Raw genomic sequence first — 24,545 nt, forward strand, 5'->3', positions numbered from 1 at the left:
ACCTAAAAGTGTGTTTTGGATTTTGGACACTGTGCAATTGAGTTTGACACCCCTGATTTAGTCGATACAAATATCTTTGGTTGGAATGTAAGGCGAATTTACTCTTTACATTTGTATGGTGAAAAAAAATGTATGCAATGATGCCTACATTTAACTTCCATTCCTACCAAAGATATTTCTGCTGACTAAATAAAAATTCCTTCTATTTAAAATTTAAATAGAACTTGAACAGATATGATAGTTCATAATATCCACGCAGACTTGCACATAAGAACGTGAGTCATACGTTTTAACAAACAGCGTATTGCACTGATACGAAACGGCCTGCCCATTTAATTATTTAGGAATGGATAAATAAATGAAGATTTTGTACAAATAATGTTTTTCATTTTTCTTCCTTGATGGATTCTGCCACCCCCAGCAACAGTTGCTCACACCCCAAAGAGTGTGTGTGTGTACATATATGTGTGTATATGTATATATGTATGGATATGTATATGTGTGTGTGTGTGTGTGTGTGTATATATTATGAGGGGCCGTTCAGGAAAAAAAGATTGGTTCATAAATATATTGGTTTGGATACATCTGGTCAGATATATACATTGGTTTAGATATATTGGTTGAGATATATATAAATTGGTTTGCATAGATCCATTCTAATATATATACATTGGTTGATATATATATATATATATATATATATATATATATATATATATATATATATATATATATATATATATATCAACCAATGTATATATATTAGAATGGATCTATGCAAATTATATATTGGTTTAGATATATACATCGGTTCAGATACATTCATTCTGATATACTGTATATATTGATTCAAATAGATCCGTTCAGATATATACATTGGTTGGGATTTATGGGCAGGCACAACGCGGCCATCCATGTTTAGCATCTCCCTTTCGCTTCATCATTGCTTCAACACCGTTGTAATTATTGTGCAAATTTTATACAAGTAGCATACGCGTTTTGTTTCGTAAGCCCTCTTGGTTGGGGGTCCTCGATTTCAAAGCACTTTTTCCTTTCATTATTTAAAACACTCGCACAGATACCCGCCTCTTCGCCTCGCTCCGTCCCGCCCCGGCTCATTGTACCCCCCTCACTCGCTCCCTCTTGTCCCACCCATGACAGATTTTCTCTGAAAAGCAGAGTTACCAGAAAGCATTAAACGCAACCACAGTACGTCACATGTTTTATACCTAATGAGACGCTGGTTTATCATTGGTGGAAAGCTGCCCGGTGATATCTGTTATTCCGTATCAGCAGCATTTCATTAAAGGGCGATCTGCTTCAGCAAGGAACTTAGTCCTGTTTGCTGAAAGGATGTTATGGAGGAAAACACTGGAGTTGCTCTGTTTCTTTAATTGTTGATCAGGGATCAAAATCGCCAGAATATTCCCGCTTCACAAATAACTGATGTCTGTTTTTATTGTAAAACTGAGAAAACCACACACACGCGCGTACACAACTCAAACTCACAAATTGTGGGTCGCACACACTACTGATTAAGTGTATCTGTCACGGATGATAATTTTTTTCACCCAATAAAACTTTAGTTCGGCAAAGTTAGAAAGCAGCGCGGTGATTTCTATTATTCCTTATTGGCAGCATTTAATTTAAAGATGATTCACGTCAACAAGGTGAAAGAGTCTCTTATTTTGACAGGACGATCTTTTTTTAGGCTTACGCATTTTTGATTGACTTACAAAAGAAAATAGTTATTACTTACCCTCTTTGCTTCAAATTGGCTTTTTAAAAAACCTTTTTGATATAATTTATTTATGACAGTATAAAATTAAAAAGTAGTACTCAAAATTATAATGCGCATATCTAACAGGAAGAGGCGGTTGTAAGAGTACGATTGCTGACTCGCAATTAAATGATCACAGGTTTGTGTCCTGGGGGCTTCCTTTCTGTTATTTTATTTTTTATTTTTACAAATTGCTTTGAGTAGTAAGAAAGGCGCTATAAAAATGATCAAATTCAGCCGCTGCGTAGTGGGGTATGAATAGGGACAATACCACAAGTTCATTGAAATAATTACACAGCAAGGTGCACACGCAATACAAACATAATGTGTATATTACTGAAGTAAAGGTTCATATAAATTATATACAACTTTTTAACAAGTTGAGAGATGTCAACTGGTTAAAATGCACGAAATTATACATGTATTGCTTTATAGTCCACACATAGTGTATGTATATTGTTAAAATAATGATATAAAAATCCTATAAAATGGTATAGAATCTGCGTCGGAGACTTATGTTGTGTCAAATTTCTTCAAAGACGTTTTTAATTATTTTGCTTTAAAAAACCTTACGGCAAACATGTGAACCGTTGAAAATCGCTGATCTTAATCAATTTGTTTAACGCATCCTCCGTGCAAAATGCTGTCATATCTGTTAGTAAGCATGCACGCGCAGCGATGTCCTGATGTCTGCGTTCTGGCTGCAGGTATTTTAAACGCTATTGACGTTTTACTGGGGTGCTCTGTGATTGAGGGCGGACAGTAAACTTTGTTAAAATTATATCGAAAAATACCAGTAGTCAGTTGTGTTTCCAGTCGTTTTGGCGTGTTTACTGTTCTGTTACCAAAAAATTCTTCAACGGGGCTCATCAACAAAGAAACATGGATAGTAAGATTTAGTGAAATATCCATCCATCCATCCATCCTCTTCCGCTTATCCGAGGTCGGGTCACGGGGGCAGCAGCTTAAGCAGAGAGGCCCAGACTTCCCTCTCCCGGCCACTTCTTCCAGCTCTTCGGGAGAATCCCAAAGGCGTTCCCAGGCCAGCCGGGAGACATAGTCCCTCCAGCGTGTCCTGGGTCTTCCCGGGGCCTCCTCCCGGTTGGGCGTGCCGGAACACCTCACCAGGGAGGCGTCCAGGAGGCATCCTGATCAGATGCCCGAGCCACCTCATCTGACTCCTCTCGATGCGGAGGAGCAGCGGCTCTACTCTGAGCCCCTCCCGGATGACTGAGCTTCTCACCCTATCTTTAAGGGAAAGCCCAGACACCCTGTGGAGGAAACTCATTTCAGCCGCTTGTATTCGCGATCTCGTTCTTTCGGTCACTACCCATAGCTCATGACCATAGGTGAGGGTAGGAGCGTAGATCGACTGGTAAATTGAGAGCTTTGCCTTACGGCTCAGCTCCTTTTCACCACGACAGACCGATGCAGAGCCCGCATCACTGCGGATGCCGCACCGATCCGCCTGTCGATCTCACGCTCCATTCTTCCCTCACTCGTGAACAAGACCCCGAGATACTTGAACTCCTCCACTTGGGGCAGGATCTCTCCCCAACCCTGAGAGGGCACTCCACCCTTTTCGGCTGAGGACCATGCTCGGATTTGGAGGTGCTGATTCTCATCCCAGCCGCTTCACACTCAGCTGCGAACCGATCCAGAGAGCTGAAGATCACGGCCTGATGAAGCAAACAGGACAACATCATCTGCAAAAGCAGTGACCCAATCCTGAGTCCACCAAACGGACCCCTTCAACACCCTGGCTGCGCCTAGAAATTCTGTCCATAAAAGTTATGAACAGAATGGTGACAAAGGGCAGCCCTGGCGGAGTCCAACTCTCACTGGAAGCGGGCTCGACTTACTGCGGCAATGCGGACCAAGCTCTGACACGGTTGTACAGAGACCGAACAGCTCTTATCAGGGGTCCGGTACCCCATACTCCCGAGCACCCCCACAGGATTCCCGAGGGACACGGTCGAATGCCTTTTCCAAGTCCACAAAACACATGTAGACCGGTCGGGCAAACTCCCATGCACCCTCCAGGACTCTGCTAAGGGTGAAGAGCTGGTCCACTGTTCGCGACCAGGGCGAAAACCACACTGTTCCTCCTGAATCCGAGGTTGACTATCCGGCGGACCCTCCTCTCCAGAACCCCGAATAGACTTTTCCAGGGAGGCTGAGGGTGTGATCCCTCTATAGTTGGAACACACCCTCCGGTCCCCTTTTAAAGAGGGGACCACCACCCCGTCTGCCAATCCAGAGGCACTGTCCCGATGTCCATGCGATGTTGCAGAGGCGTGTCAACCAAGACAGTCCTACAACATCCAGAGCCTTAAGGAACTCGCGTATCTCATCCACCCGGGGCCCTGCCACCAAGGAGTTTTTGACCACCTCGGTGACTTCAGTCCCAGAGATGGGAGAGCCCACCTCAGAGTCCCCAGGCTCTGCTTCCTCGTGGAAGGCATGTTAGTGGGATTGAGGAGGTCTTGAAGTACTCCTCCCACCGACCCTAGCGTCAGTGAGGTCAGCAGCGCACCATCCCCACTATATACGGTGTTGACACTGCACTGCTTCCCCTCCTGAGGCGCCGGACGGTGGACCAGAATCTCCTCGAAGCCGTCCGAAAGTCGTTCTCCATGGCCTCTCAAACTCCTCCCATGCCCGAGTTTTGCCTCAGCAACAACGAAGCCGCGTTCGCTTGGCCTGCGGTACCTATCAGCTGCCTCCAGAGACCCACAGGACAAAAAGTCCTATAGGACTCCTTCTTCAGCTTGACGGCATCCCTCACGCCGGTGTCCACCAGCGGGTTGGGGATTGCCGCCACGACAGGCACCGACCACCTTGCGGCCACAGCTCCGGTCAGCCGCCTCAACAATAGAGGCACGGAACATGGCCCATTGGACTCAATGTCCCCACCTCCCTCGGGGCGTGGTTGAAGTTCTGCGGAGGTGGGAGTTGAAGCTACTTCTGACAGGGGACTCTGCCAGCCGTTCCCAGCAGACCCTCACAACACGTTTGGGCCTACCAGGTCTGACCGGCATCTTCCCCCACCATCGAAGCCAACTCACCACCAGGTGGTGATCAGTTGACAGCTCCGCCCCTCTCTTCACCCGAGTGTCCAAGACATATGGCCGCAAGTCCGCGACACGACCACAAAGTCGATCATCGACCTGAGGCCTAGGGTGTCCTGGTGCCAAGTGCACATATGAACACCCTTATGCTTGAACATGGTGTTCGTTATGGACAATCCGTGACGAGCACAGAAGTCCAATAACAAAACACCGCTCGGGTTCAGATCGGGGGGGCCATTCCTCCCAATCACGCCCTTCCAGGTCTCACTGTCATTGCCCCGTGAGCATTGAAGTCTCCCAGCAAAACGAGGGAATCCCAGAAGGTATGCCCTCTAGCAACCCCTCCAGAGACTCCAAAAGGGTGGATACTCCAAACTGCTGATTGGCGCATACGCACAAACAACAGTCAGGACCCTTCCCCACCGAAGGCGGAGGGAGGCCACCCTCTCGTCCACCGGGGTAAACCCCAATGCACAGGCTCCGAGTCGGGGGGCAATAAGTATGCCCACACCTGCTCGGCGCCTCTCAGAGTGGTAGAGAGTCCAGCCCCTCTCAAGGAGATTGGTTCCAGAGTCCAAGCTGTGCGTTGAGGTGAGTCCGACTATATCTAGCCGGAACCTCTCGACCTCGCGCACTAGCTCAGGCTCCTTCCCCTTCAGAGGTGACATTCCACGTCCCAAGAGCCAGTTTCTGTAGCCGAGGATCAGACCGCCAAGGTCCCTCCTCGCCACCACCCAACTCACACTGCACCCAACCTCCTTGGCCCCTCCCATAGGTGGTGAGCCCATGGGGAGGAGGACCCATGTTACCTCTTGGGCTGTGCCCGGCAGGCCCATGGGTGCAGGCCCGGCCACCAGGCGCTCGCCATCGAGCCCCACCTCCAGGCCTGGCTCCAGAGGGGGGCCCCGGTGACCCGCGTCCGGGCAAGGGAAAACGTCGTCCAAAGTTTTTATTTTTCATTGGAGGTTTATTGAACCGCTCTTTGTCTCATCCCTCACCCAGGACCAGTTTGCCTTGGGTGGCCCTACCAGGGGCATAAAGCCCCGGACAGCATAGCTCCTAGGATCATTGGGACACGCAAACCCCTCCACCACGATAAGGTGACGGTTCAAGGAGGAGTAGTAAAAAATCAGTAAAGTAGTAAAATATCAGTAATAATAATATATTGCTCGACACCCAGTAACACTTTACAAAGACATTTAAAAGACAGCTCGTTAAAATAAATATAGCAATCCATTGTCATGCTGTAAGTGACAGCTTGCTCTTAAACATTTACACAGTTGGTTTTTCCTGGGAATAAAAAAGGAGAAAAAAAAATCCACAGGAAATTGTTTTGTTGTTGAACTCAAATTTCACCTTCGCCAATTGAGTCATTAAAACTATTGGAATTAAAACGCATGTGTCAGCCACTGGTCGGAACGCTCGTTTTCCATGGCTGCTGTAGAGACATAAAATGTGTGCCCTCTGACTGCTGATTACAAAATGAACACCGGAGAGGTAAAAATATGTAAAATTGATTTTGAAAGGTTGTAGATATAGTTTTCTATCTAATCTTCTCCACTATGTGTTGGCATCCTATCCCCTACAGGCAACACTCATTTCCATGGCTGGAGCAGATCCATGGGCTTGTGTGCACACTGTCTGCTGCTTTCGAAATGAGCACTGGATAACTAATATTATCTGAAATCAATGGTAAAAGATTGATGAAAGTCTTCTACATCACTTTCAAGTCTACTGTGTCCCATTGTCCTCTCCACTCGATATGAAAACGTTATAAAAGACTGTCTGATAGGCTTATTAAAGAAACTGTGCACAATTTTAACTGCATGGTGTTCATTTTGTAATGGACCACTGCAGATGAGGAATGCCACAGGCTGCTAAAAGTTTTTTTAAATACATTTGATGAGTTTTAATCTCCCATGAAAAACGGTGCACAGAACTCCTATGTGTTTTATAGGATAATTGCACCTGCTGTGAAAATGAGATTCCTCTCCAATGTATAGGGTGGGTGTGGTAGGAAATTTTTTTATTTATTTATATAGAACTGTATTTCATTCCAATAGTTTTAATGACTAACATGGCGGAGGTGAAATTTGAGTTCAACAACAAAACATTTCCCGTGGATTTTTTTCTCCTTTTCTATTCCCAGGAAAAACCACCTGTGTAAATGTTTAAGAATAAGCTGTCACTTATAGCATGACAATGGATTCTACATTTATTTTAACGAGCTGTCTTTTAAATGTCTTTGTAAAGTGTTACTGGGTGTCAAGCAATGTATTATTATTACTGGTATTTTACTAAATCTTACTATCCACGTTTCTTTGTTGATGAACCCCGTTGAAGAATTTTTTGGTAACAAAACAGTAAATACGTCAAAACGACTGAAAACACAACTGACTACTGGTATTTTTCGATATCATTTTAACAAAGTTTACTGTCCGCCCTCAATCACAGACCACCCCAGTAAAGCGTCAATAGCGTTTAATATACCATGCAGCCTTTAGAACGCAGACATCAGGACATCGCTGCGCATGCATGTTCACTAACAGATATGACAGCATTTTGCACGGAGGATGCGTTAAACAAATTGATTAAGATCAGCGATTTTCAACGGTTCACATGTTTGTCGTAAGATTTTTTAAAGCAAAATAATTAAAAACGTCTTTGAAGAAATTTAACACAACATAAGTCTCTGCCAGATTCTATACCGTTTTATAGGATTTTTATATCATTATTTTAATAATATACATACACTATGTGTGGACTATAAAGCAATACATGTATAATTTCGTGCATTTTAACCAGTTGACATCTCTCAACTTGTTAAAAAGTTGTACATAATTAATTTATATGAACCTTTACTTCAATAATATACACATTATGTTTGTATTGCGTGTGCACCTTGCTGTGTAATTATTTCAATGAACTCGTGGTATTACCTATTCATACCCCACTACGCCGCGGCTGAATTTGATCATGCATTCACACGTATAATAATAATGTAACAACCCGGCAGCAAGCGTTGGCGGAGTGACGCCTCATGGGTAATTTATGTAAATAGTTTTGGGGAAATTATGGGTAATTTATAAAAGCTTATTGTATGTCGAATTTACGTATTGTCATTTGTGTTGTAAATAATGGTGTGTTTGTATTTAATTGGTTGGGTGGGTTTGGGTCATCGCCGTCCGGGGTTATTTATTTTGTAAAAGTACCAATTTATTGAAATGTGTCTTCGTGCTTGACCTTGGCAATGGCCGCAATAATGTTGAGCTTTTGTTTCTGACTATCTTCTGTAATAAAAGATACAACAGGACAGAGCTGTTTATTTGCTAAGATTTTATCTAAGCAAACTACCGAGACACTCGGAGTCGTGCGGTGTATGGGGCACGAGTGTTCTCTTTCTTAAAGAGCTGGGTGCAGTTGCGTGCATGACGCTGGCAAGCCGCTAGCCGACAGCCGGAGAGGTGCACGGCAGAGTTCGGCTCGAAATCTTAAAAGACTCCTCCACGGGTCGCTACATTGGTGTCAGAAGTGGGAGACCAGGCTGTTAAGAAGACGCCGTCATGGAACAGAGTCTTGAAGAAATAGAGCGTGCCATCTCGGAAAATAGCGTTATGTTGGAGCGCCTGATCAGCAGAACTGCACGGAGAAAAAGGACAAACTGGCCTGAGGGTGCCAGTATTCCCCGGACAGTGTTGCGATCTTCTAGGCACGGCGGAATGAACCTGTAGCTGCCGCAACGACACCCCAAATCACCAGTCGGCGGTCCTCCCACACGGTCACCCGCTAAGCTGCCACGATACAGCGGGTTGGCGCCCTGAGCCATACCTTGCACAAGTGGATCTGGCTGCTCTTCACAATGGTTGGAGCTGCGAGGAAGCTGCAACACACTTGGCCCTTGCCTTGGAGGGTCCCGCACTTCAGGTACTCATCGACCTGCCGCCTGAGGAGTGTCGTGATCTTCAGGCCCTCACCGATGCTCTCACCCGTCGCTTTGGACAGAGAACCTCAGCGGAACACAACAGGGAGGAGCTGACAAACCGACATCGGCGTGAAGGTGAGAGTGTGGGAGCATTTGCAGCTGACATCAGGGTCTATGCGGAAAGGTTACCCTACTTTCTCGACAGCAGCAAGGGAAGAACTCAGTGTTCATGCTTTCCTGCGGGGCCTTACACCAGAGCGTCTCCGTCAGCATGTCTGTCTGCTGTCGCCCAGACATTTGAGTGAGGCACTACGGGAGGCTGAGCGGGCTGAAGAGGTACTACAGCTTGGGTCTCCGCACGTCAATCATCACGCCCAAGCCGCTACGAGAGCAGTTGGCGAGTGGTAGAAAGGGACCAACCTGAGGGTGTGGAGGTCAGTCGCGCCCAGCCATCATCATCCCTCCGCAATGACTGCCCTAAAGTGGGGCTGTGGGTTTTCAGGTGGACTGTACCTAGACTGCATTATAGGCGGACGGCCATGCAGTGCCTTAGTGGACACGGGGTCCACTATTTGTCTATTACAGAGAGGAGTGTTGCCCGAAACAGCTGGTCCTCTTCCAAAAGACTGGACTCCTTCTAACATCGAACTGCGCGCGTTACGGGTGAGCGGACAAAATGCCGGAAAGAAACTATTGACTGTAGTAGTAGGGACGAGCCAGACCAGCCACGAATTCTGGCTCATGGACATTAAAGACAAATGCATAATTGGGTTAGACTTGCTGGCCCACTGGGGAGCATGTGTTGATGTGTCCAGGGCCATCCTCGCGTAGGTAATGAGACTGTGTCGCTCCAATCGGGCTGGAATCATCCTGGAAGGGCTGTTAGCTTGGATTTGCCTGGACACCACGGCTCACCGGCTCCCGACCGTTGTTCGGAAGATGCAGGGACTGAAGAGGACCCCCAGGAGAGTATTGCAGCTCAGACCAGTGCTCCCCAACGGTTTTCCTCACACGACCACCCATCCACTGAGCCGGTTGCTGCTGTGGAGGAATTGGGCCATCGAAGTGGTGAACAGCTGAGCACGCCACAGCAGGAGCAACTCCAGAAAGTATTGAACGACTTTGTGGACATTTTGCGGCTCGAGAAGAGGACTGCACCAGAACCTCGTTAGTCAAACACCACATTGACACTGGCCACGCCGCCCCCATTCGGTTGCGCCCCCACAGATTGCCTCTTGCAAAACGCCAAGCTGCCAAGAATTGATTAGCGAGATGGTAACCAACGACATCATTGAGCCTTCTGACAGTCCTGGGCGCACCCATGGTCATGGTGCGGAAGAAAACGGGGGGTTGGCGCCCTTGTGTGGACTTTCGTAAATTAAATGCAGTCACTCGAAAAGACTCTTACCCATTGCCTCGCATCGATGATGCATTGGACTATGTGGCTGGATCCCGTTGGTTCAGCACTTTGGACTTGCGCAGTGGATATTGGCAGGTAGAACTGGCAGCAGAGGACCGACCCAAAACTGCATTCACCATCGGACAAGGGCTGTGGCAGTTTAAGGTAATGCCGTTTGGACTTTGTAATGCGCCGGCCACGTTTGAAAGACTAATGGAGCGGGGCCTAAAGACATCCCCGAACCCGTTGTGTGGTCTATTTAGATGACCTGCTGATTCATGCCAGAGACTTTGACCAGGCGGTGCACAATTTAAGGGAGGTCCTGACCGCCATTCGTAGCGCCGGGTTGCGGTTAAACCCTGAGAAATGCAATCTTCTCACCCGACAGACTCAGTTTCTAGGGCACGTAATCAGCGAGAGTGGGGTGGCTACAGACCCCGCGAAGGTGACTGCCGTGAGCAACTGGCCCCCACCAGCCAATATCACTGAACTGCGGAGCTTTTTGGGTTTAGCCTCCTACTACCGAAGATTCGTAAAAAACTTTGCGACCATTGCCAGCCCTTTGCACCGACTAACGAGTAAGGGCCAACAGTTTGGGTGGACGGAGGATTGCACAGCCGCCTTCCAACAGTTAAAGGCTGCCCTCGTCAGCGCGCCGTCCTGGCGTACCCTGACCCCAACCAACCTTTTGTGGTGGACACTGACGCTAGCAATGTGGGGATTGGGGCCGTGCTCTCACAGAAGGGGGAGGCTGGAGAAAGAGTGATAGCTTATTACAGCTGCAGCCTCAGTCGACCGGAGAGGAATTACTGTGTCACTGGCGGGAACTGTTGGCAGTGATCCTAGCGGTACGGCACTTTCGGCCCTACCTATTGGGCACTAGGTTCACACTGCGGACTGACCATGCTAGCCTCACCTGGATGTTGAATTTCAGGCAACCAGAGGGCCAGGTGGCAAGGTGGATGGAGATTCTACAAGAATATGACTTTGAGATACAGCACCGACCGGGACGGCAGCATGCCAACGCTGATGCCCTCTCCAGGCGTCCATGCCTCAGCAATGAATGTCGATATTGCGCCGACAGGAAGAAAGGGGGCTGGGGCCATCGTCCGCATCCGCAAGGATAGATGACACTGTTGGAGTAGGGGAGCCGTACACTATTGACCAATTGAGGCAGTTACAGGCGACGATCAAGCACTAGAAAAGGTAAAGGGCTGGTTGGAGACACAAGAACGTCCCGACTGGCAAACCGTGTCGTCACAGGGGCCTGAACTCAAAATACTCCACTCTCAGTTGGGCAACTTGGAGTTGCACGATGGCGTAATCTACAGGCGGTGGCACGCACCCGGGAGGAATTGACCGGCTACAACTACTGGTTCCCCAGGCTTTGCGCCGAGGTCCTCCGATGGGTCCACGGAGCGGCTGGATCCGGACATTACGGGAACGCTAAGACAGTGCGTCGACTACGGCAGCGGTTTTATTGGCCCGGGTGTCGGCAAGACGCAGAGCTACACGTCCACTGCTGTGACGTCTGCACTGCACAAAAAGGACCTGGTCAAGCGTTCTCACGCGCCATTGCAACGATACCTGGTCGGGGCACCCATGGAGAGAATTGGCGTGGACATACTGGGTCCTTTTCCTGTAACGGAAGCGGAAATCGCTACGTTTTGGTAGCAATGGACTACTTTACCAAATGGCCAGAGGCGTATGCAGTTCCGGATCAGAGTGCCCCACAGCTGCCCAAAACTCGTGGATGAAATGTTCACTCGATTTGGAGTTCGGACGAGCTCCACAGCGATCAGGGCGGAACTTTGAGAGCCGTTTGTTCAGGAGGTGTGTCAGCGACTGGGGTGAAAAGACCGGACCACCCCTTCACCCACAAAGTGATGGATTGGTCTGGCGATTTAATCGCACCCTGGCCACTCAACTGGCAATTCTGACCAGTCAACACCAGCGGGACTGGGACCAACATTTGCCTTTGGTCCTATGGGCATATCGGACAGCAGTGCAGGAGTCGAGCCAATGCATGCCAGCGGGCTGATGTTTGGAAGGGAACTTCGCGCCGGTGGATTTAGTGTTTGGCTCACCCCTGAGCCTGAGATTATTGGTGGGCCCGAAATGGATTATTTTAGGCGGCTAAAAGAGCGGCTGGACACCGTTCATCGACTGGCCAGGGAGGCCCTGGAGGGAGCTGGAGCGCCAAAAGCGGGCTTATGACTCACGGGCTCATGGCCCGACGCTGAAGCCAGGGGACAAAGTGTGGGTATTTTGCCCAAGCGGAAACGGGATTGTCCCCAAAACTAGCCCACCATTGGCAAGGACCGGGAGAAATATTGGACAAAATATCGGAGGTAGTTTTCCGAGTCGAATGCCTGGGACGAGGCAGGCGGGTGGTGCTGCACAAGGACCGTTTAGCACCATACCACCCACTGGCCCCAGAGCAACAACAACTCGAAAATATAAGCGGTTCTCCAACCTCCACCCCGGCACCGAGTCAGACAGTGACAGGACTGAGCCCGACACCAGTGATGGCACCTCCGGCAGGACAAAGCGTGTCCGTCGGCGGCCAGGACATTTACGTGATTTTATCTGTGATGAGTAGGGTTGTGGGGACACTAACCCTCTTAGGAGGGGCTGTGTAACAACCCGGCAGCAAGCGCTGGGAGTGGCGCCTCATGGGTAATTTATGTAAATAGTTTGTGGGAAATTATGGGTAATTTATAAAAAGCTTATTGTATGTCGAAATTTACGTATTGTCATTTGTGTTGTAAATAATGGTGTGTTTGTATTTAATTGGTTGGGTGGGTTTGGGTTATGCCGTCCGGGGTTATTTATTTTGTAAAAGTACCAATTTATTGAAATGTGTCTTCGTGCTTGACCTTGGCAATGGCGCAATAATGTTGAGCTTTTGTTTCTGACTATCTTCTGTAATAAAAGATACAACAGGACAGAGCTGTTTATTGCTAAGATTTATCTAAGCAAACTACCGAGACACTTTCGAGTCGTGCGGTGTATGGGGCACGAGTGTTCTCTTTCTTAAAGAGCTGGGTGCAGTTGCGTGCATGGCGCTGGCAAGCCGCTAGCCGACAGCTTCGGAGAGGTGCACGGCAGAGTTCGGCTCGAAATCTTTAAAGACTCCTCCACGGGTCGCTACAATAATAATAATAATAATAATAATATTACTACTACAATTATTATTATTATTAATTCTTTACGTTTTTATAGCGCCTTTCTTACTACTCAAGCAATTTGTAAAAATAAATAAATAAAATAACAGAAAGGGAGCCCCCCAGGACACAAACCAGTGATCATTTAACTGCGAGTCAGCAATCGTACTCTTACAACCACCCACCTCTTCCTGTTAGATATGCGCATTATAATTTTGAGTACTACTTTTTTATTTTATACTGTCATAAATAAATTATATCAAAAAGGTTTTTTAAAAAGCCAATTTGAAGCAAAGAGTGTAAGTAACAACTATTTTCTTTTGTAAGTCAATCAAAAATGCTTAAGCCTAAAAAAAGATCGCCCTGTCAAAATAAGAGACTCTTTCACCTTGTTGACGTGAATCATCTTTAAATTAAATGCTGCCAATAAGGAATAATAGAAATCACCGCGCTGCTTTCTAACTTTGACGAACTAAAGTTTTATTGGGTGAAAAAAATTATCATCCGTGACAGATACACTTAATCAGTAGTGTGTGCGACCCACAATTTGTGAGTTTGAGTGTTTGTGTTGTGTACCCGCGCGTGTGTGGTTTTCTCAGTTTTACAATAGAAACAGACATTAGTTATTTGTGAAGCAGGAATATTCTAATCATTCTGGTCCCTGATCACTGATAAACATTCAGAAGAAACAGCGCTATTCCAGTGTTTTCCTCCATAACATCCTTTCAGCAAACAGGACTAAGTTCCTTGCTGAAACAGATCATTAATGAAATGCTGCCAATACGGAATAACAGATATCACCGGGCGGCTTTCCACCAATGATAAACCAGCGTCTCATGAGGTATAAAAAATGGGACGTACTGTGGTTGCGATTAATGCTTCCTGGTAACTCTGCTTTTGAGAAGAATCTGTCATGGTTGGGACAACAGGGAGCGAGTGAGGGGGGTACAATGAGCCGGGGCAGGACGGAGCAAGGCGAAGAGGCGGGTATCTGTGCAAGTGTTTTAAATAATGAAAGGGAAAAAAAAGTACTTTGAAATCGAGGACCCCCAACCAAGAGGGCTTACGAAACAAAACACGACAGACAGGCGTATGCTACTTGTATAAAATTTGCACAATAATTACAACAGTGTTGAAACAATGATGAAGCGAAAGGGAGATGCTAAACATGGATGGCCGCGTTGTGCCTGCCCATAAATCCCAACCAATGTATATATCTGAACGGATCTATCTGAACCAATATATATATCAGAACGGATGTATCTGAACCGATGTATATATCTGAACCAATCTATTTTAACCAATATATATATTTAAACCAATGTATATCAACCAATATATATATCTCAACCAATGTATATATTTGAACGGATGTATTCAAACTAATGTATAAATATATATCTGAACGGATGTACTAAAACCAATGTATCCGAACCGATATATATATCTGAACCAGTGTATATATTTACGAACCAATCTTTTAGTAAACTCTCTTAGCTCATCCATAATCATGCTTAAAGTTAATTCATCATCTTCATCAACAGCAACAGACGATATGTTAGATAATGTGGCAAAACCATGTAATCTGCTTTTTTGGGAAGACGAAAAACAAAAAAAAATACGGATGACTCTGCAAACAATTATTCAAATTTCAAACCGGCAACCTACTCAAAGAACAACAGCACGAATGCCACTGTTGTTGGTTATTTGCCATTTCTCTCATTTTTCTGGACAGTGCTGAGCTTGGTGGTGTTTTCAGTATCTTTCTGTTATGCATGAGCTTTGGACCTCGAGGGGCAGTGTTTTGGTAACTCGAGGGGCAAGTGCTACAAACACTGATGGGAACCATCAAGGGGGACTTAGAGACTAATAATACTAAAAATGTGCGCTATGGACACTGAGGGGCTCTGTTTTGGGAAATCAAGGATGAGCATCAATCCCCCAACCTCCTGCCTAGGGCTCCGTCTAGGCTTTGACCTGCACTGTAAATAAAAGAATAAATATATTACAGTCTGTAGTTTGAGAAATGGATGAAAAACAAGTCCTCTGATGGCTGCTTCCTTAAATAATGCCTGACAGATACACACTTTAATACTTTAATACTTTATTGAACAAAATAACAGTTTTCAGCTGTGCTAATCCAGTTACGAAGGTTTCTCTAATAATTAGCATTTAAACATCCATCCATCCATCCATCCATCCATTTTCTAACCCGCTGAATCCGAATACAGGGTCACGGGGGTCTGCTGGAGCCAATGCATTTAAACATTAAATATAATATTTTGAATACATTATGTAACTAAATCAAACTTATAAAATATTCTGGATAAAACAGGTGATATACCTAAGACCTGTCTTGTAAAACGTATACTTTTAAAGTATCACACATTACAATGCTTAAAATTGTATTTTTGTCTACGATAATCATTTTAAACTTTGTCTCTGTAATTTCACTTGATTCCTTTTACCATGGTATACACTGTGTTATTACTATTAGAAACAGTATTTTAAGCATGCAAATTGTAATGAATGTGTTATAGAACAATAGTGTGAAACTTGTGAACCAAGTTGTGTAAAATAAACAGTATGAAATGTTTAAATTATTAAATGGTAAAGAAGATTTTTTTAAATTCTTTTGTCATCTTTCTATTTTAGTCTACTATATAATTTTACAGCATGATTTTCTTAAAGCATGTTACAAATAGATGGTGTTTATTATTTGGTTTCTGTCAGACTAAACAGTGCTTTAAGACAAAAAAAGAAAATCTGATCCAATCATCTTTGTGCAAGTGCCAGACCCAGTCAGATGTTGTAGGAAGTGTCCTGTTTAAGCAGGCATCACAGCAGAACTGAGGTGTTAAAGCACACTATAAATCATGTTCTTTTATAACAAACTTTACTGTGTGGAAATCTAAACAATGAAGCACTAAATCTATCAATGAAACTTTGATAGTACTAGCATCAAGTATATTGACAGTTAGAAATGACTATGTCTAACCTGCTCAAAGAAAATCTATCAGAATAAAGAGAAGACATGTAACCCTTACCTTCAGTTCATGGCTTTGCATTTGATCTAGGCCTGAAGTTGTGAGTCAGCTACAGCACTCCATACTCTTCATCTGAATTTGTTTTGCATTGAAAATATTTGATAAATTCCATATGTGTCCAATACAATTAAATGTAGTTTTATAGCAGTTCACAGATCTGGTTAAGAATTACATTTTCTCTGACTTATCCATCCATTTATTTTATGGCCCCACTTGTCAATTTCAACCACAGTTCCTCATAATTTATTTTTCAGTCAGTCTGAAGCACAATTCTTTGGGTGTGGAAGGAAAACAATAGTACTTGGAGAAAAATTTATGACACCACAGGGAAAATGTACAAAGCCCACATAAAGATATTTGTTGTTTGTAGGCTTATATTTAAATGCAGAGTCCTGGATTTGCCAGGCATTTGATACCAGTTACCCTCAAATGTACATGTATCTTAATTCCAAACCAACAAATAGCAAAGTATCTAAACTCAAAATTTAATATTATTTAATCATTTTAATTTTGTTATCTTCTCTAATTCTAACATTAGGAATGTGATGTAGAGTACTCTGTCATGTTAACATATTAAAAGAGGCAAGATGTCTACTAAACAGATTAAGTGGCTTGAAAATGGGAAAGGTGCTAAATAAATGTATTATTATTGTTATTATTATTATTTCACACTCTTAAAATGTGCTATCAATATGCTTTACTTTGGAGCACACAATACAAGAAGCTCAACATATTTAAAGTTAAAATATTTATTTTAGTGGGTGCTCATAACACGTATGTTGGCAAGTTGTTTTACTCTAAAGTAAGACAGATGCATTCTTTTCAGAAGACTCTTCACTTCTGCTCTGCTTTTCCTGATGATGATCATGATGACAACTTTTTTTTTTTTTTTGCTTCTCTTAGTGAATTCTCTCAGACCATCTTAGGTCAGTTAAGATATATAATCTCTCCCGTGTATCCTGGGACTGTCCAAGAGTTATTTGCCAGTGAGCAATGTCTGGAATATTTCCATTGAAATATACCTAGGGGCTTCCTAACTAAATTCCCAAAACACCTCAACAGTGTTTTCTTAATCTGGAGAAGCAGATTCCTCCAGGGGCATTATACTGTATACTACCAAGTTCCTCACCTTATCATGGAAAGTGACCCCAAATAGCCTGTGCAAAGTCTTTGATTTTGGCTGCTTCTATTCATGATCTCAGCATTTTGGTTACTACAAATAGCATGTAATTACAAATATATATATATATATATATATATATATATATATATATATATATATATATATATATATATATATATATATATATATATATATATATATAGACATGATTGGTAAACCAAGAACTTTTCCTGAAGACATTGAACAGGGTTGTCCCAAAAAGAACAGTTTAATAAAGAACCAGTAAGTGGCAAGAGAGGCTTTTAAAGGGGAAGACAGGAAGTGAAGTCAGATGGGTCGGGCTCATAAGGGTCTTCAGCCATAGGCTTGAGCCCGGACGTAACATCAAAGGGGCCGGAGCCGACAAGGTCTTCCTTTATAGGCTCAGGCCCAGAAGTGACATCAACAGGGCCAGGTGGAATCTCCCATGGATGGTCTGCAGGAAAGCAAGAAAAAGAATCAGTGCACTCTGCCACATCCCGGTCTCACTCGGAATCGCCCTTACTCAAGCCCTTTACCTGCCTCCCATGCGCACATGTGTGACAACTCATATATGTTAGACAGGGAGATTCACCATACAGTAGTTGTTCTTGGAGTAGCACCTTTCAAAGAAACATGGAAAAAAGAAAGTTGGAAGGTCGGGTAAAGATTTCACTATTATCGACATTTCATCTCACACCAAGTACTGGTATCTGACTAAATATCAGATTTCTATGGAGGGAATTGCTCACTGGGAACTTTCATAAAAGAAGTCAAATGGCTGACCAAATTTTGGCCAAAAATTAAAATAATTTCATTTGAAAGACTGGTGAAAGATGTTTGTTAATTTATGGTTCAACCCTGTGTGGCAGGCGGTTAGGTCCCATGCCCGGCCGGGACACTCCTTCTGCATATGTTTCGTGGGAGCAACCATGGGCTTCTCAGTACCTCCCCCAGGAAGCTTGGTGGCAGCCTCCCTGACTGACGATGGTCCCTCAGTTTCCCGCCGGGCTCCATGGGAAATGGAGTTCTCCACAGCCCTGTTGGGATCTGGGGTGGCCGCCAGGGGGTGCTGCATGGACGACTCTGCAGCCCTGCCCGGAACTGCATTTAGAAACAGGTGATCAAGCACCTGGAGCACTTCCGGGTGTGCTATAAAAGGGGCCAGCAACCACCACTCGAGAGCCAGAGTCAGGTGGTGGAGGATGAAGCTAGACGGGAGGAGTAGTGGTTCCAGAAGAGTGTTTGTTGTGGTTACTGTGCTTACTTGAACTGTGTTGTGGCTGGGGGGTTCAAGGGGAAGACGTGCCCTCCAGCTGAAGAAAAATAAAGTCTTGTTGTGTTTTTACACGTGCCTCGGTGTGAGTCTGTACTGGGATGGGCGCAATATACCGCCTTTTATCACACCTGCTTTATGGAAGTGTTTTATCATCAATCTAAAAAGGCTTCCTTTACAATCTAAAGGAAGTAACTGAAGGATTAAGGCTGTTTATAGCATGTAAACTGCACTGCATTCCCTTAGTTGATTGCATACTGTATATTTAGGACCTGTTATTTGGTTTATTTTTTCTCTTTGGGATATCACTTTAATGTGTGGGGATCTGGAAGGAAGGATGGGAAAAAGTATAAATCTGTTTGTTAATTATTGTATCAGTGGTGGATTGTAATGTTATTTGGATATTATGAATGTAAAACAACTGATTATAATTATGGTAAAGACCTGTTATTGATGACTTTTTATTGTAGTAATTTTGACCAAGGAAGAGCTTTCTTTTTGTGGTTCTAGGTTAAAACATATAAAATAAAAAGCTGTTTCCTTAATTCTAATGAAATTATTACTTGTACTGCCAGTTTTACCTATAGTGCTAAACTGGGAATACTAAAACATTTGACACAAATCCTCTTCCTTTGATCCTGTTTCCTTTACCACTAACAACTTTTACACAACTATTCACAGCTGCCTCTTCTACTGGGGTCTTGAGTGGAGTTAGTTCAAAGTAAATGTTCCTGATCACTCCTGAGCTTCAGGTAAAATCTCTTCCACAGATAAGAGTTTAACTCATGCCTAATAAAAGCATCAGTTAGTTGATGTCAACACACTGTCACTACCCGTGGAGTTTTGCATCAGGTGATCCATCCATCTAAACCAACTAACCACCAAGTAGTGATCAATTGACAACCTCTCACTTCTCTTTACCTCTCCAAAATGTACAGTTTAAGATCAGATGACCCAAGCACATCACTGATCTTTGAACCAAGGTTCTCTCATACTAGGTATAGTTATGCAAACTTTGTGTTTGAACATGATACTCATACATCCCATGACTAATATAGTGATCTAATACCAATAAACTGTTTCAGGTAAAAACAGGTAGGCTGTTAATCCCAAACTTACCCCTCCAAGTATTATTCCCCATATGAGCTTAGAAGTCTCTGTGTAGGACAACACAAAAGTAGATGTTAACCTTTTAATTACTGAATTCAATGTCTCTAAAAAGTGTGTATACTGTATTCTATACAGATGCTTAATACACTACTGCCAACAACAGCATTGAGGTGAGACTCTTGTGCACTGGAAAAAAACTCCATTTGTATGGAACTGTGTCTAGGGCATATGTGAGCATCACCACATTCAATTGGAACATCACCTATGAGGCAACTCCATAGTGGGGAAAAACAAATAAAGATCATTTTTGATTGTTAAGTCTTGTTCCAGAGAAAATGCTGGGCAAGAAATTGAATTGATTATGCCAGGAGTTCTCAAACATTTTTAAGCCAAGACCCCCCATACCCCCCAAATGTTGTATCATCTTGTCATAGTTCCCCATTCATACAAACCTGATGTCTCAAAATGGAATATGATCTGGGATCTTGGTTACTGCTAATAGTTGTCACAGCACATGACTCTGTATAATACTACACCTATTAATCACAGTAAATGTTTAAATACAGCAGACTACCAATGCATACACTGATCAGCAACAACATTAAAACCACCTGCCTAATATTGTATAGGTCCCCATCATGATGCCAAAACAACTCTGACCCGTCAAGGCATAGAGTCAACAATACCTTTGAAGGTATCCTGTGTTATCTGGCAGCAAATCCATTAAGTCCTACAGGTTTTGAGGTTAGTTCTCCATGGATTGGACATGTTTTTGCAACATATCCCAGAGATGCTTGATCAAATTCGGATTTGGAATTTGGAGGCCAACTCAATGCCTCAATCTTTGTCAGGAACCTCAAACCATTCATGAACAATTTCTGCTGTGTATCAGGGGGCATTATTCTGTAGAAAGCGGCCACTGCCATCAGGGCATACTGTTGCCATGAAGTGGTTATATGGTCTGCAGTAATCTTTAAGTAGGTGGCATGTTTCGAAGTAACATCCAAAAGAATGCCAAGATCCAAGGTTTATCAGCACAGCATCACACAGTGCATCCTGCTGCCATCTCTTCCCCAGATAAATAACACACATGCACCTGGTCATCAACATAATTCATCAGATCAGGTCACTTTTTCCATTGCTCCACAGTCCAGTTCTGACACTTGCATGCCCATTGTACTCACTTTAGTTTGTGGACAAAAATGAGCCTTGGTCTGTGGCCAAACCCTACCATACATGGCAAGTTGCAATGCACTGTGTGTACTGAGACCATGCTGTCATTGCCAGTATTAAGTTTTTCAGCAATTTGTGCTATAGTAGCTCTTTTGTGGGATCAGAGGAGGCAGGCTAGCCTTTACTCCCCATGTGCATCAATGAGCATTAGGTTCCCATGACCCGGTTGCTGTATCACCTCTTGTCCTTCGTTAAATGATTTTTGGTGGGTTATTCACTACACCTGTCAGTGTTTTAATGTTGTTACTGATCAGTGTATGTGACTACATTTTTTGGGAGATCTCGAGGCTGGGGGATTTTAATAATTCTTCTTGACTTACCTCCTGCATGAGTTAAAATGTTTTGATGTACCACCATTTTTTGGTTTTAAAATGTACAATACTGAACTTTTACTGGATAAATCTAAGGATGATATTTCTTTAAAAAAAACACCCATTTCCTGTTTTGCATTTTGGTGATTTTAACAAAAGATTTTTCTGTGGGTATGGGTCTTTTAATTTTTCTTGCATTTACCAAATGTTTTCTTAGTTAATTTTTTTAATGTATGAACAATGGTGTGGTTTGACATTGAAATAACCAGTTGAAAGACTAAATATCCAACCTTTATATTTACAAAAATTATACGTAGTAATTCAGGCCAAAAAAAGAAGAAAGGTAACTTCTAAGTTACCTATGATCTAAGTTTAACAAAAGAGGAAAATAACTCAGTCATTGTTTAAGCTGAGCCGCCTTCATGGCTATGCAGTTCTACGTTCAGCAGTTCTTTATTTTTTAAAGAAAGATTAAGGCTACCAACCTTTGTTAATTCATAATAATAATGAACAATAAAATGAATTGTTGCATATTTTTACATTACTATTAATAATTCTTAACATTTTTCTTTTCTCAATGTAAAGTATTTTCTTCTGCATTATTCTGACATTTTCTAAAACTGTTGTAAAAATGATGGTACACCAAAAAAAGTATTCTAAACTTAAAATAGAGCTCCTTGTGTGCCACATAGCTTGAGATGTGCAAATCAATAACTACATTGATATAGGACTTGTTTTATGCAACAACTGGAGAACATATTGAGTTATGTTTATTTAAAAACTATGTGAGGCAATTTAAAGACAGTATTTAAAACTGGATTTTTTTTAAGAACACAAACACTCTAGCTCACAGTTTGAGAACTATTAGACTCTATGTTCTTGAAATTTTATTGCCATCCTACACAAGGTCTGATTTTTTTGACAGCAACAGAACGTACATGTTATGTCCCAATATTTAGTTTCCATTTCCAATCTCTAGGAAGTTTGAATCCATCCTACTCTTACCTTTCACATAAGTGGTATTACAACCATTCCTCACTAATCATCAAGTGGGTACTGAACCAATATGGCAGCTCCGCAGAGGTTTTCCAAGATGAAACCGAGCAGTTTAATGGGTCACATCACCACCAGATGCTCACGAACGAGCAAAACTCCTAGGACTGTTTTCAGTAGTGAGTACCTATGTCTTTATTACAAACAAGTTTTTCCTAAATAAAATTTTAGGATTGTTCTTTCTCTGGCCTTTCCCCTTACACCAAATTACTGGGGTAGTTATTTTAGGAGCATATTTCATCAAACAATCTACAGTAGCTCTAAAGATCATGGAGACACAAAACCTCCATCATACCAAGGTCGCAATTCTATGAATATTTTCTGCCTTCAGTTCTATGAATATATCCACCTTTATATATGATCAGTTGGAACTTATAAACATGAATTTCCAAAGTTTTATTATTTATTTATTATATTTTATTCTTATTTTATCATTATTCCTCATTCAAAATAATTAGTGTAAATTATGTCCATGGGCTGAAAATTTCAACAATGCCTTGAAGTCAGGCTCTAGTGGAATATTTGGTTGAATGCAACTACTGTTTTCACATGTACTTTTCTTTTGATTGTCACGGTGACTGGAAGTCTTCTAAGAATTCCCATGTCAGGGTCATTCCACAAAACTTTCTTCATTTTTCATTGAGCCTTATACTATACTAGCTGTGTAAGCCCGTGCTTTAAAAAGCCCAGTGTCCTAGAAACAATTGAAATTGTCAGAAACAAATTGAAATGTGGAGATATCAGGTAATGGAAAGGTACTACTCTGAGCATCTCTCTGCTAAAAGGATTTCTTTTTGCTGACATGCTTGCATCGCTTGTGTATTAGCGGCAGGAGGAAAAGTAAAAGGGATACCGCTTTGCCAGTGTTAGCGGCTAAGTGACTTTGTTTTTCTTCTGAGGTTTTGTTTTGCTAACGTGCTGGTCTTGCTTGTGTTATTAGCAGCTAAGCGAGTTTTCTGTTTCCTCGGAGGCAGAGCCCTTACTCTGATTCCACCTCTTACTTCCGGGCCGGACAGACACACATACTTCCACTCGTAGACGTTTATATATAAGATATGTCCAAGTTTCTCATTTATCACTAGATTTACTCTTTAGTATTATAGTTTATATCTCTCATTTCCTGCTTCACGGATTATGTAAATGTGCCAGGATATTCTGAATTCTTGCTGTATATGGGGTCAGAACATTTTGTATTTTGATCATTTAATCAAGTTTATGGTGAAACAGTCAATAAAATGTACATTTTTTAATCAATAGTGAGAACAATGATTGGACTTCTTAAAAGAGGATCTTACTGCCCTTACAATATAGATATTAGAAAATACAAGAGCAAAAATAATAAAATGCAGAATAATAAATTTCTGTGCCAGGCTTATAACTCCTATGTATTTTTTTGACTTTAGACAGAGCTATCCATACATCTTCTGAACTAAGACATGGGGAAATTGTGCAAATTCCAAAGTGAGGGTGAATGGGCTGAAATGTGAACCTGGCTGCTTAGATCTCTGAGGCTGAAGAGCTAGCCACTCTGCCATTGTATTGACCAACTTTAGATACATGCAGAATTTATTGTTTCAGAGTCAAGGGAGCCTCTTTTCACATTTCTGAAGCAGCATATAATATGCTGTGAGAGACAGCAGTATCAATAATTCTATCAGTGTTTACTCCTGCATGTTATTTACTTTTGAAAATGTCATGCTATGAATTTAATACTGCTGTAATAACCAGGGGCTTCATGTATAAACGGTGCGTACGCACAGAAATGTTGTGTAAGAAGTTTTTTCATGTTCAAATCGCGATGTATAAAACCTACACTTGGCGTAAAGCCACGCACTTTTCCACGGTACCTCATGCCTTGTTGTACGCAAGTTCTCCACTCGGTTTTGCAGACTGGCGGCACCCAGCGTCAAAGCATTGGTACTGTTCCTGTGTGGTTACTCATTATTTTCCTGACGCGGCTTTATAAATACACTGAAACTAACCGCATATTGTTTATTAGTGTAACGCATCTGAATGTAATTAACTTGTAACAATA

General features: G+C 43.0%; 1 protein-coding gene and 1 long non-coding RNA gene across 9 annotated transcripts in view; one reads left to right on the forward strand and one right to left on the reverse strand.

The window, feature by feature from the left end:
• Positions 1 to 24,545, forward strand: part of otofa (otoferlin a) — a 565,861-nt gene that overhangs the window by 44,315 nt on the left and 497,001 nt on the right. The gene's annotated exons all lie outside the window — the stretch shown is intronic.
• The window catches only part of LOC120525742, a 42,617-nt gene continuing 35,835 nt past the window's right edge, over positions 17,764 to 24,545 (reverse strand). The window contains exon 4 of the long non-coding RNA XR_005633002.1: positions 17,764 to 17,984. This is a non-coding gene — a long non-coding RNA (uncharacterized LOC120525742). The remainder of the gene's footprint in view (positions 17,985 to 24,545) is intronic.

The sequence above is a fragment of the Polypterus senegalus genome, chromosome 3, assembly GCF_016835505.1.
Source record: "Polypterus senegalus isolate Bchr_013 chromosome 3, ASM1683550v1, whole genome shotgun sequence".
NCBI lineage: Eukaryota > Metazoa > Chordata > Cladistia > Polypteriformes > Polypteridae > Polypterus > Polypterus senegalus.